The sequence below is a fragment of the Prionailurus bengalensis genome, chromosome C1 (assembly GCF_016509475.1).
Source record: "Prionailurus bengalensis isolate Pbe53 chromosome C1, Fcat_Pben_1.1_paternal_pri, whole genome shotgun sequence".
NCBI classification, from domain to species: domain Eukaryota; kingdom Metazoa; phylum Chordata; class Mammalia; order Carnivora; family Felidae; genus Prionailurus; species Prionailurus bengalensis.
Genome location: NC_057345.1, coordinates 34110264 through 34121400, shown reverse-complemented (window position 1 = coordinate 34121400; position 11137 = coordinate 34110264).

Below are 11137 nucleotides of genomic sequence, written 5' to 3'. Positions count from 1 at the left end.
AGCAGAGAAGTCTTAGGTGTGACGCTTGTGGGGGAAAAGGTGGAGACATCTACACTTTAGCAGCTATTGGGTCCCCAGTCGTATTCTGGGCCAAGGCAGATTATGCCTTCACCATGGGTCTGTTATTAAGGAAAGTTAAGATGGTTCTGAACAGAAAAATATCCCCTCTTGTTGCTGTCATCTGCCAAGCTTCTAGACCTGTTGTGCTCAAGGCGATCACACCCAACACACATTTCTCACAAATTGTTTCCTAACATCCCCTTCACTATCCTGAAATAAATGCATAGGTAATATCACCTACAGCATCATAGTTTCAGCCTTCCAAACCGTTCAAACGTCAAAAGTGTCTAAGTAAGGCCCCAAGAGTAACATAAGGGAGAAACACAGGGAGAATGAAGTGTGATGATGATGCACTTGCGGCTCAGTGTGTAAACGCTCAGGCATGACCGCCCCGAGGCCATAACGAAGGGGTCACTTCCCCTTATATGAATGTGGAAGTGCCGTGAGCACCGTGGCTACAAACGTAGTGTCTGGCGTGAAAATATCTCCAGGGACTTTGCTCTCAGTGGTTTTCCAAAATGGTGAGCAGGTACTGGAAAAGTTCTAAGCAAAACGAAGGTCGACCTTCCCTCGATCTACTCTGGGTTTGCTCCCTGTGTTGTCCACGAGGACAGTGAAGCCACTCAGGATACTGGCAGAACGTGGGGGTGTGGGGAGAGCTAAGCCATCCTTCGGTCTTCAAAAGATGAGGAAGAGTCTATAGGCGACCCCCCAGGAAGAGTTTAGAAAATGTATTGGAGTATTATAGTTTTGGGGTTTTTAAAAAAATTTTTAATGTTTATTTTTAAGAGAGAGAGACAGAGAGCATGAGCAGGGGAGGGACAGAGAGAGGGGGAGACACAGAACCCCAAGCAGGCTCCAGGCTCTGAGCTGTCAGCACAGAGCCCGACGTGGGGCTCGAACCCACGAGCTGTGAGATCATGACCTGTGTCGAAGTCGGACGCCCAACCGACGGAGCCGTCCAGACACCCCTGTTTATTTTTTTTTAATGTTTATTTATTTTTGAGAGAGAGAGAGAGAGAGCTAGCATGAGTAGGGGAGGGGCAGAGAGGAGACAGAGAATCCCAAGTAGGCTCCTCCCTGTCAGCGCAGAGCCCAGCTCAGGGCTCCAGCTCACGAACAGCAAGATCGTGACCTGAGCAGAAAACGAGAGTCAGACTCTTAACTGACTGAGCCACCCAGGTGCCCCTTATTGGAGTATTTTTGGTTGTCTTCGCAGTGGGGGGGGGGGGAGCCCTTGGCATTTTTTAGCGGTCAGGTGTAAGAGATGCTGCTGCTCTAGAAACTCAGGACAGTCTTGCACAGTGAAGAATCACCCTACACATTGTGCAACTTGGGACAAGCCCACTGGACTCTCCTGTAAGTGGGCGACCTGTTCATAATAATCTGAACCCAGCCCCTAACTCTGTGTTGCATGACAACGGAGCGCGCAGTGCCTTCAAAACAGTGCGGCCTGGGCCCTGTGGCCTCTGTATCGATGCAGCAAATGCTGAGGGCACTGCACGTGCACGCCACGGGCTTCCGCCTGGGCCTGACTTTGGAACCCAGTCAGGGACCGGATATCTGGGTAGCCCCACTCTCCATGAAGAGCTAGCACCTTGCGCGTGAAATCAGACTGGGAGTTCTGCGGACCTGTACTGGTGAGTGCTCCCTCCCCCTGCCATCTCAGGTCCCCCAACCTCCCCCTGTTCCCTCCTTTCCAGCCCTGCTGGCCTCCTCCCTCCAGCCCCACCTTCACAGACTCTGCTCTCCCCGCCCTGGCGGCCTGCAACTCCTCTGTGTTCTTTAGATGTCAGTTTAACTGACATCTAACTACTAACTACTACTAACTACTAACCACTAACTCCTAACCAGGTCTGATGACAGAGGTGCAACGTGGCTTGGCTGGGTCTGTGTAGCACTTCTCCAGTGGGACAGCACGAGGTAACAGAGCTCCCCAGAGTTTCAAAGAGCCATCTGAAGCCAAAAGGTGGCTTCAAAAGGTGGCTTTGTGTATCGCAGGCTCAAGGTTCCCTGGACTCCTCCATTGCTTATGCTCAGCATGAAGACAGCACCTTCAGGAAACAGCTACTAAGGAAAGGACAGAAGGGGCAGGCTGAGGGGGAGAGACGTGTGCAAGAGCCCTGGCTGCCGAAAGGGAAGAGTACCAGAAAACCCATCCTGTGAGAAATGGGTAATTACTGCTTTTGGCCTTGGAGCACGTTTCTTGCTTCCTGTTGGTAACACCTGATACTCCTTTGGGGAGATCCCTCCTGAACTCTGAGATATCTTAGTGTGAAGATCATGGTGTGCTGCCTACCTGACTTTCCCCAGACCCTCAGGGAGACCCTCACTGGGGTCCTGCCCACCTGACTGCCACTCGGGCTTGGCCAATCAGAATTCCCCCTTTCTCTCCGATGCTGTGAGTGGTCAGGAAAGGCATGTGACCTAAGCTGGGCCAATCACCAGTTGTCTGGGTCTTGCAAACATGCAGACGGTGAGAGAAACAAAAGGGGGGAGTCGGTGGATTTGGAACTGGCAGCATCGATCTCCCCTGGCAACACAGGGGCAATCCATCTAGGGCTGGAGAGGATGAGATGATGGGCACACAGAGGGGAGCAGAGGGAGTCTCGCTGGCACGAAGGGCGCTCTGGATCCAGCTGTGCAGGGTGCTAGAGTGAGGTGATGAATCCACACCCCTCCCCTCTTCTCTTGCTATCGCGAGTTTGAGATGGATTGTAGTGGAAAGAGTCCCAACGTCTACCAAGAACATTATTCCAGTCACCAAACATGTACTGAGTGTCTGTCACATACCAGGCAGTGGGACCTGAGATGGCGGGTGGAGGGCACTCACCAGAGGCTGCATTGGCCGCACTTGGGTTTTGGATCTTTTGCTGAGAGCAGTGGAGAGCTAGTGTTCAGAGTGGTGAACAGAGGGGTCAGGGTGCACGGCCTCCAGGGTCATAAATAAGGGTAGAGAACGAAAAAGGGATAGGGGCTCGAGTGAAAGGGGAGAGACTAGTTTGAAGGTTGCTGCATCCGCCCTGGAGCGGGATGATGGAGGGGAGGTCACAGCCAAGAGATATTTACAATCATTACAATCAAATGAACGGAAGTAATACTCCCATGCCCAGTGGAAGATGCCTTCCTATGCGGAAAAATGATGAGGTAAATAAATCAACGGGTTCCAGGGGAAAATTAATAAAGAATCATATAAGGGCATATCCTGGCAATGAAGGAATTATTTTTTTCTAAGACGGAAGAAAAATATTATACGGATCCATACATTAAGTCAGGTGACAAAGGGAAAATTTAGGCTTCGCCTCAGCGTTTCTAAACTCGAGAAGACGGGAGCAGTGGTTATAGGTTTGAGAAAAAAAGATGGTGACACAAGAAATCTGTGCCCAACGAACTGTCATTCACGTGCACAAACAACAGAAGTATATTCCAGATTTACAGAGAAGGACCTAGAAAAGAATGTACCACTCATGTGTTCTCTCCAAGTAAACAACTTGAGGACGCACTTCAGCTGCTCAAGAGATGAATTAAAATCAAGAACTTGAAAGTGGGAACATTATAATACTATAAAAGATTTAGTTGTAAGCATTAAAACCAACTAAATATATCATAAAGAATTGAACAGCAACAAAAAAGATAAATAAGGTTGAAATGCAAGTTGGATTTATAAACCCCATTACATTTTCAAAGACTGAGAAGCATGTGGGGAGAGGGCAAGGCAGGTGGAGGGAACCGAAATCATCATCTGAAGCAGAGGAAGGGAGTTAGGAGAAATCGACTCTTCTCAACTTTTCTAATCAGGGAAATAAAGGTTTAAGAATATATCTGGTGATATAAAAGTCAATCACTAGTAAAATTAAAAACAGGATCACGACCTTTTAAACCATCGGAGGTGACAAAAGAAAACAGAATATTCTTTTTGTTTTGTTGTTTATTTATGAGAGAGAGAAAGAGTGTGTGTGTGCCCGCGCAGGAGGGACAGAGAGAGAGAAAAAGAGAGAGTGAGACAGAGAATCCCAAGCAGGCTTTCCTCTGCTAGCACAGAGGGGCTCAAACTCACAAGCCATGAGATCACGACCCGAGCCGAAACCAAGAGCCAGACACTCAACGACTGAGCCACTCAGGCACCCCCAAACCAGAACATCCTAAGGCTTTTTTAAAAGTAATCTCTATGCCCAACGTGGGGCTCGAACTCATCACCCTGAGACCAAGAGTCTCCTGCTCTACTGACAGCCAGCTAGGTGCCCCCAGGACATTCTATAAAGCAAAAAAGCAGAAAGTGAACGATTCCTAAGTAATAGGGGTAGAATGTGAAAAGAGATTTAAAAAAATAATCTGATACTAAGATTTCAAATGACTTCAACAAAACAGGGGACATAAGGGATAAGGAGTGGAGTTCGGGTGTATTGTTTCAGTATTTAACAAAATAGTAAGGATAACCACTAGAAGGGAAGCAACAGAATGCAGACCGTCCAGATCACAAGAGAATCAAAATTGTGCTACCAAGCCTCAAAAGGCAGGGAGAGGGACAAGGAAATCAGAAGGCGCGATCAGTAGAAAATATAGAATAAAGCAGGAGGCACGAGGCCAAATACAACAGTAATTACAGTAAACTTATTTGCAAACGATGCAATGGTCTCCCTAGGAAAGGAATGATAACTGTAAAACTATTAAAATCAAGAAAAATGTTCAGAAAGGATGCCAACACACCAAAATCAATAGTGTTTCTATTTGTCTGTAGCAATCAATTCACAACAATCACTTCAGAATGCCTAGGAATAAACTTAAAAATAACGTGTGCAAGAGAAGCAAATGACAAACCACCCGGCAGAAAAATAAGCAAAGGTAACAAGCCGTCAGCTCACAGAAAAAGGAAAACGGCCAAAAACCATAAAAACATGTTGAAGCTCACTAGTAATCAGAGATATGGAAGTGGAAACAATATTCATATCAAAAGTGAAAAATGATTCTTAATATTTCGTGATGATGATGGAGGGGAGAAACGTTCTCACGGGAGTAAAAATCGGTGAAGCCGTTTTGGTAGGGCAATTTGGGAATGTTTTACATTTAAATGCATGTGTCTTTCTGACCCAGCAATTGTGCTTTCAAGAATCTATTCTACAGAAATATCTGCACTCGTGCCAAGATACTCTTGCAGAATTATTTATAATAATCAAAAAGGAGGGAAACAAATACCCCAAAGTAGAGGAACAATCAATTAAATTACAACATATCCATATGTAAGAGAGTGCCAAGCAGCCGTCCCTCTTCTCTGCTTAGGTGGATTTAGTGTTTCACCTTGAAACAAGTCTCCTCCATTCGGGGAAGGAGAACCTTAGTGGTATCCATTATTTATGGGAGTGCGCGTTAGATCGGAGCCCCTTGCCCTGAGGGAATGGAGAGATGAAGCCTTCTGTGGCTTCGAAAAAGCAGGATTCTTACGTATGCCCTTGGTATGGAGGCTTGGACTGTGAGGAGAGGGTAAAACTGATTTGCATCGGAAACCCCAGGCCTGTAAGGAGGAAGGGATGACGGTGATAACCCCCCTTCTCTGATGTTTGACATTAGGGGAGACCTGACCTGGTCGGGTGGAGCACTGAAGTGTTGATGCACATCTGCCGGTAGGAAGAAGACGATGGTTTCCGAGGGAGGGACTACCATGAAGGCAGGTGGACTGTGGGCTTAAAATGAGTATCCAGGAGATCACAGGGAAAGCTGCCCTTTAGGTCAGGGTACCTCCGCATGGCATTGTTTTGGGGAAACCAGAGCTGGGTTTGCAGCTCTCCTGAGAAAGACCCAGGCCAACTAGTCCATCAACAGAGTAGAAAAGCATTCATTGGACTGTGGGGGCCGGGTTCAATGGGAACGCCGTGTGGTACCAACGGAAGAAAATACACTAGTGGTTTGAGGGGTCAAAATGCCTCCTTCCATGGAATGTCATGCAGAGATTGACAGCTACAGCGGCCTCCAAGGCCAGGGTCACCTGGCCCTCTGTAGCAGTCTGACTTAATATTCTATTACTGCTGCTTCTCTCACTCTGCTCTCTCACACAGCAGCCTCTTTATTGTTCCCCAAACATGCTAGCATGTTCCTGCTGAGACTTTGCTCCTGCTCCATCTCTGTCTGGAAAGTTCTTTTCTCCTACGGCCTCCCTTCTTACGAGTCTGCTCAGACATCACAGTGTGAGTGAGGCCTTCCTTGTTTATCCTTTGAAAAATTGCCAACTCCTGACCCACCCAGAGGGCCGAGACTCTCTATTGCCTCTCTCACCTGATTTCTCTCCACAGCACTTAACACGTTATTGTATGTATTGCTTGTTTCTGATCCATCGCCTCCCACCCTGGGGAAGCCAGTTGTGCATGTTTGGTTCGCAGATTTGGTTGCCAGGACCTAGAATGGTGCCTGACACACAGCAAATGCTGTATGAATATGTGACGAAAGAATAAATAGGTACCTATAGAAAGACTCTGAAACACGCAGCAAGTGAACAAAATGCGGATTGTCAAATAACACGGATAGTGTCATACCATTCGTGTGTGTGTGTGTGTGTGTGTGTTTATAAAGGAGAAATATCAAACTATTATTGGAGAAGGGGATGAGATGTGAATAACGAGAAACAAGTAAAGTGATGGGGGCATCTAGGCGGCTTACTCGGTTAAGCACCCGACTCTGGCTCAGGTTATGATCTCACGGTTTGTGGGTTTGAACCCCGCTTTGGGTGAGCCCCACTTCTCTCTCTCCCTCTCTCTCTACCCTTTGCTCCCTTATGCCCCCCCCCACCAAAAAAAGATATATTTTTTAATTCCTTAAAAATTGATTTTTCCTTTGATGCTTCTGTACCATTTGACAATTTTTTAACATACGAGTATTTATTAGTTGTATAGTAAAATAGATAATAAATACTTTTTTAAAGAATTTATTTTATTTTATTTATTTTTTAAATGTTTATTTTGAGAGAGAGTGTGTGAGTGCAAGTTGGGGAGGGGCAGAGACAGAGGGAGAGAGGATTCCAAGCAGACTCTGTGCTGTCAGCACAGAGCCCGACGCAGGGCTCCATCTCACAAAACGTGAGATCGTGACCTGAGCCAAGACCAAGAGTGGGACACCCAACCAACTGAGTCACCCAGGCACCACAAAGATTTTATTTTATTTTTTAAAGTAATCTCTATAGCCGGGACACCTGGGTGGCTCAGTCAGTCTGGCATCTAACTCTTTCTTGGTCTCTGCTCAGGACGTGATCTCGCGGTTCGTAAGATAGAGACCTTCGCCGGGCTCTGTGCTGACAGGGTGGAGTCTGCTTGGGATTCTCTGCCTCCCTCTCTCTCTGCCCCTCCCTCGCTTGTGTGCGCGCACGCTCTCTCAAAGTAACAACTAAATAAATTTAAAAAAAAAAACCAAAATAATCTCTACACCCAACATGGGGCTCAAATTCACAACCGTGAGACCCAGAGTTGCATGTTCTACCACCTGAGCCAGCCAGGCACCCGGATAATAGATACTTTTTATAACTAATAGAAAGAGGTTAATAGTGCAGGTACAGAGTCCTAACTTTGGGTATTGGCAGTGTGGTCTACCACAGATTAGTCCTCTTGCAGATAAAAATGACAAACTCTCACCAAAATATTTTTAAAGATGACTGGAAGGCACTGGAGAATGACAAAAAGCAGGCAGAAGCTTGAGGGGATTCAATTCTTGGAACAAGGCAACGTGTGGGTGAGATCCACATTTATATGGTTTCTCCTCAGAGAGTACTTCCCAGTTGTTGCAAAACATAGGGATAGAGAGAACACAGAAAGCTGTAGCCTGAGTAGTCACAGGACAGAGCTGGGGGCTGTCAGAGCAGTAGGACGTTGAGGAGGGAAAACCAGAAAGGAGGGAGTTACAGAAGGGGCAGCACTAAAGCTATATATAAGTTTTTCTAAAATCCTTGGCTGATCCCTAAACTACATGAGTGGAGAGACTCCAAAGAGATTAAGGGAGAAAAACAGCTGGAAGCCTAAAAGAGCTGAACAGAGACTTCGATAGCTGCCTACTTCAGGAGAAGCAGTTCTTAAAAACAAGACAATAGGTCCCCAAATGGAGTCACTTATGCAAAGTCCCACGTCGCCAAAATGAGACTTAATTACAGTTGGAGCTTCTTCCGGAAACAGAATCTTAAACCAGCCAATCAGGTTGGGACTGGGGAGGTAACCTGTCTGATAGACCCCTGCCATCCCTCAAAGGAAAGTGACGTTGCCACAACCAACCCTCTACTGGCTATTATCATGTCCTTGTCCCACTCCCTTCTGCTGATAAAGGTAAAAAGCCAATGGAATCCAAAGAAGATATACGAATGGCCAATAAGCACAGAAAAAGATCTCAACATCATTCACCATCAGGGAAGTGCAAATCAAAAGCACAAAGAGATGCACTCACTAGGATGGAACTTTATACTTTGCCAGTGGAATGTAAAACAGGTCACTTTGGAAAACAATATAGCAGAGTTCATCAAATGTTGAAATACGGAGTTAGTTACCATATGACCCCAACACTTAAACTCCTAGGTGACACTCAAGAAAAATGAAAGGACATGACTCACACCCACATGTTCATGGCAGTGTTATTCATTATAGCCCCAAAGTAGAAACAACTCAGTATCCATCGACTGATGAGTGAAATTCGTATGTCCACGAAATGGAATAAACGAAATGAAGTATTGATACAGGCTCTAACATGGATGAATCTTGAAAACGTTACGTTAAGTGACAGGAGCCGGACCCAAAAGGCCCCCATGATAAAACATTCTGTTTATATGACATGTCCAGGAGAGGCAAGTCTGTGGAGACAGAAAGTAGATTACTGGTTGACTAGCACCTAGGAGGCGCTTGGCAGCAGAAAGAAGGGAAACTAGAGGGCATGAGGTGTTTTGGGTGGGATGATGATGATGTTTCAAAATTGATTGTGGTGATGGCTGCACAACTCTGTGAATACACCTAAACCATTGAATAGCATACTTGAAAATAGGCGCAGCAGTGTTCAATCTAAGACTAATTATTCCCCACTCCTGGGGCATTCTACAAAATGCTTGAATACTGTGCCTAATATCTGGTGAATTTAGTTTTCTAGCCTAGCCTTGTGTGAGCACCAGGCACTGTTCCCTCTAATCCTTTTGGATGATTCTTTCTCTAGCCTCAGAGATTGTCCTCACACGCATGTGCCGACGGTGACTCTGTTGAATGCTGGAGCGGAGTCCTCTGTCAATCTTCAGGGTTTTCTCTTTGTGCAGCTCTCTACTCTCTTCTATTCTCTTCTATGAACTCTAGCTTCCTTGTCTCCAGACTCTCAGTTCCATCTTCTCAACTCAAGGCATCGCTCATGTTCTGCCCAAGTTCCCCCTATTTATGACATGACCTAGCAGCTCTCCCAAGGCGATAAGTTTGGACAATCATAGGATTTAAGTCATTTGTTTCCCATCTTGCAGGGATCACTATTTTTCTTTGCCTGATGTTGGCTGTCTTGAAAACTTCTGTCCCACGTATTTTGTTTGTTTTCATTTGTTTGTTTCCAGTGAGAGGATAAATCTGGTCCCTGCTATTCTGTCTTGACTGGAAGGGTAAGAAATCAGTTATTGCTGTATCAATATTCGAAAAGGAATATTATCAGAGATAAAGATATCATTCTTTTTTTTTTTTAAGTTTATTTGTTTCCCTTGAGAGACAGAGAGAGAGAGAGTACGAGTGGGGTAGAGGCAGAGAGAGAAGGAGAGAATCCTAAGCGTGCTCTGGGCCATCGATGCAGAGCCCAATGTGGGGGCTTGATCTCATAAACCATGAGATCATGACCTGAGCCCAAATCAAGAGTTGGACACTTAACCGACTGAGCCACCCAGACACCCCAAGATATTACTTCTTAGTGATAAAAGGATCGGCCTTTCTTTTTTTTTTTTAATTTTTTTTTTTTTTTTACTGTTTATTTTTTATTTTTGAGAGACAGAGCATAAGCAGGGGAGGGGCAGAGAGAGAGAGGAGACACAGAATCCGAAGCGGGCTCCAGGCTCTGAGCTGTCAGAACAGAGCCCGACGTGGGGCTCGAACCCATGAACTGTGAGATCATGACCTGAGCTGAAGTCGGACGCTTAACCGACGGAGCCACCCAGGCGCCCCAGGATCGGCCTTTCAAGAAAGAGGGTGAAATCTCCAGTGATTGTGGATTTGACTAGTTCTCTTGATAGTTCTATCAATTTTGGCTTTATGTATCTGAAGCTCTGTTGTTAGCTGCTGTTATGGACTGAATGTTTGTGTCCCCCTCCCCAAATTTATATGTTGAAGCCTTAATCCACAAAGTGATGGTATTTGTAGGTAAGGCTTTTGGAGATAATTAGGTTTAGATGAAGTCATGAGGGTGGGGCCCTCGTGATGAAATTATTGTCCATATAAGAAGAGGAAGAGACACAGCTCTTCCTTTCTCAGCCATGTGAAGATACAGTGACAAGTCTGGCTGTTTGCAAGCCAGGAAGATGGCTCTCACTATGGACTGAATCTGCTCACACTTTGATGCTGGACTTCACAGCCTCCAGAACTATGAGAAATAAATGTCTGTGGTTTAAGCCATCCAGTTGTAGTATTTTGTTATGGCAGCCTAAGCTGACTGATACAGGTACGTATACATATTTCACATTGTTGTCTCTTCTTGGTGATTGATCAAGGAAGCACTAAAAATAGTAAGGATACAGAAAATTTAAACAAAATTATCAACCAATTTGACCTAATCGACATTTACAGAACACTGATTTCAAAACTTCAGAATACATTTTCTGTTCAAGTGCACAAGGAACCTTCACCAAAGTAGCCTATTTTCTAGGCAATAGGACAAGTCTCAGCGAATTTCGAAGGACTTAAACCATACAGAGTATGTTCTCTGATCACCATGGAATTAAGTTAAAAACAAACAAAAATAAACGTAAAAGCTAGAAAACACCCAAACATTTAGATATTAGAGGACACACTTCTAACCTGTAGGTCAGTAAAAGATTACAAAGGATATGAAAAAATATTTTGAAGTGAGTGATGATGAAATTATACCATCTCAAAATTTGGGGAAT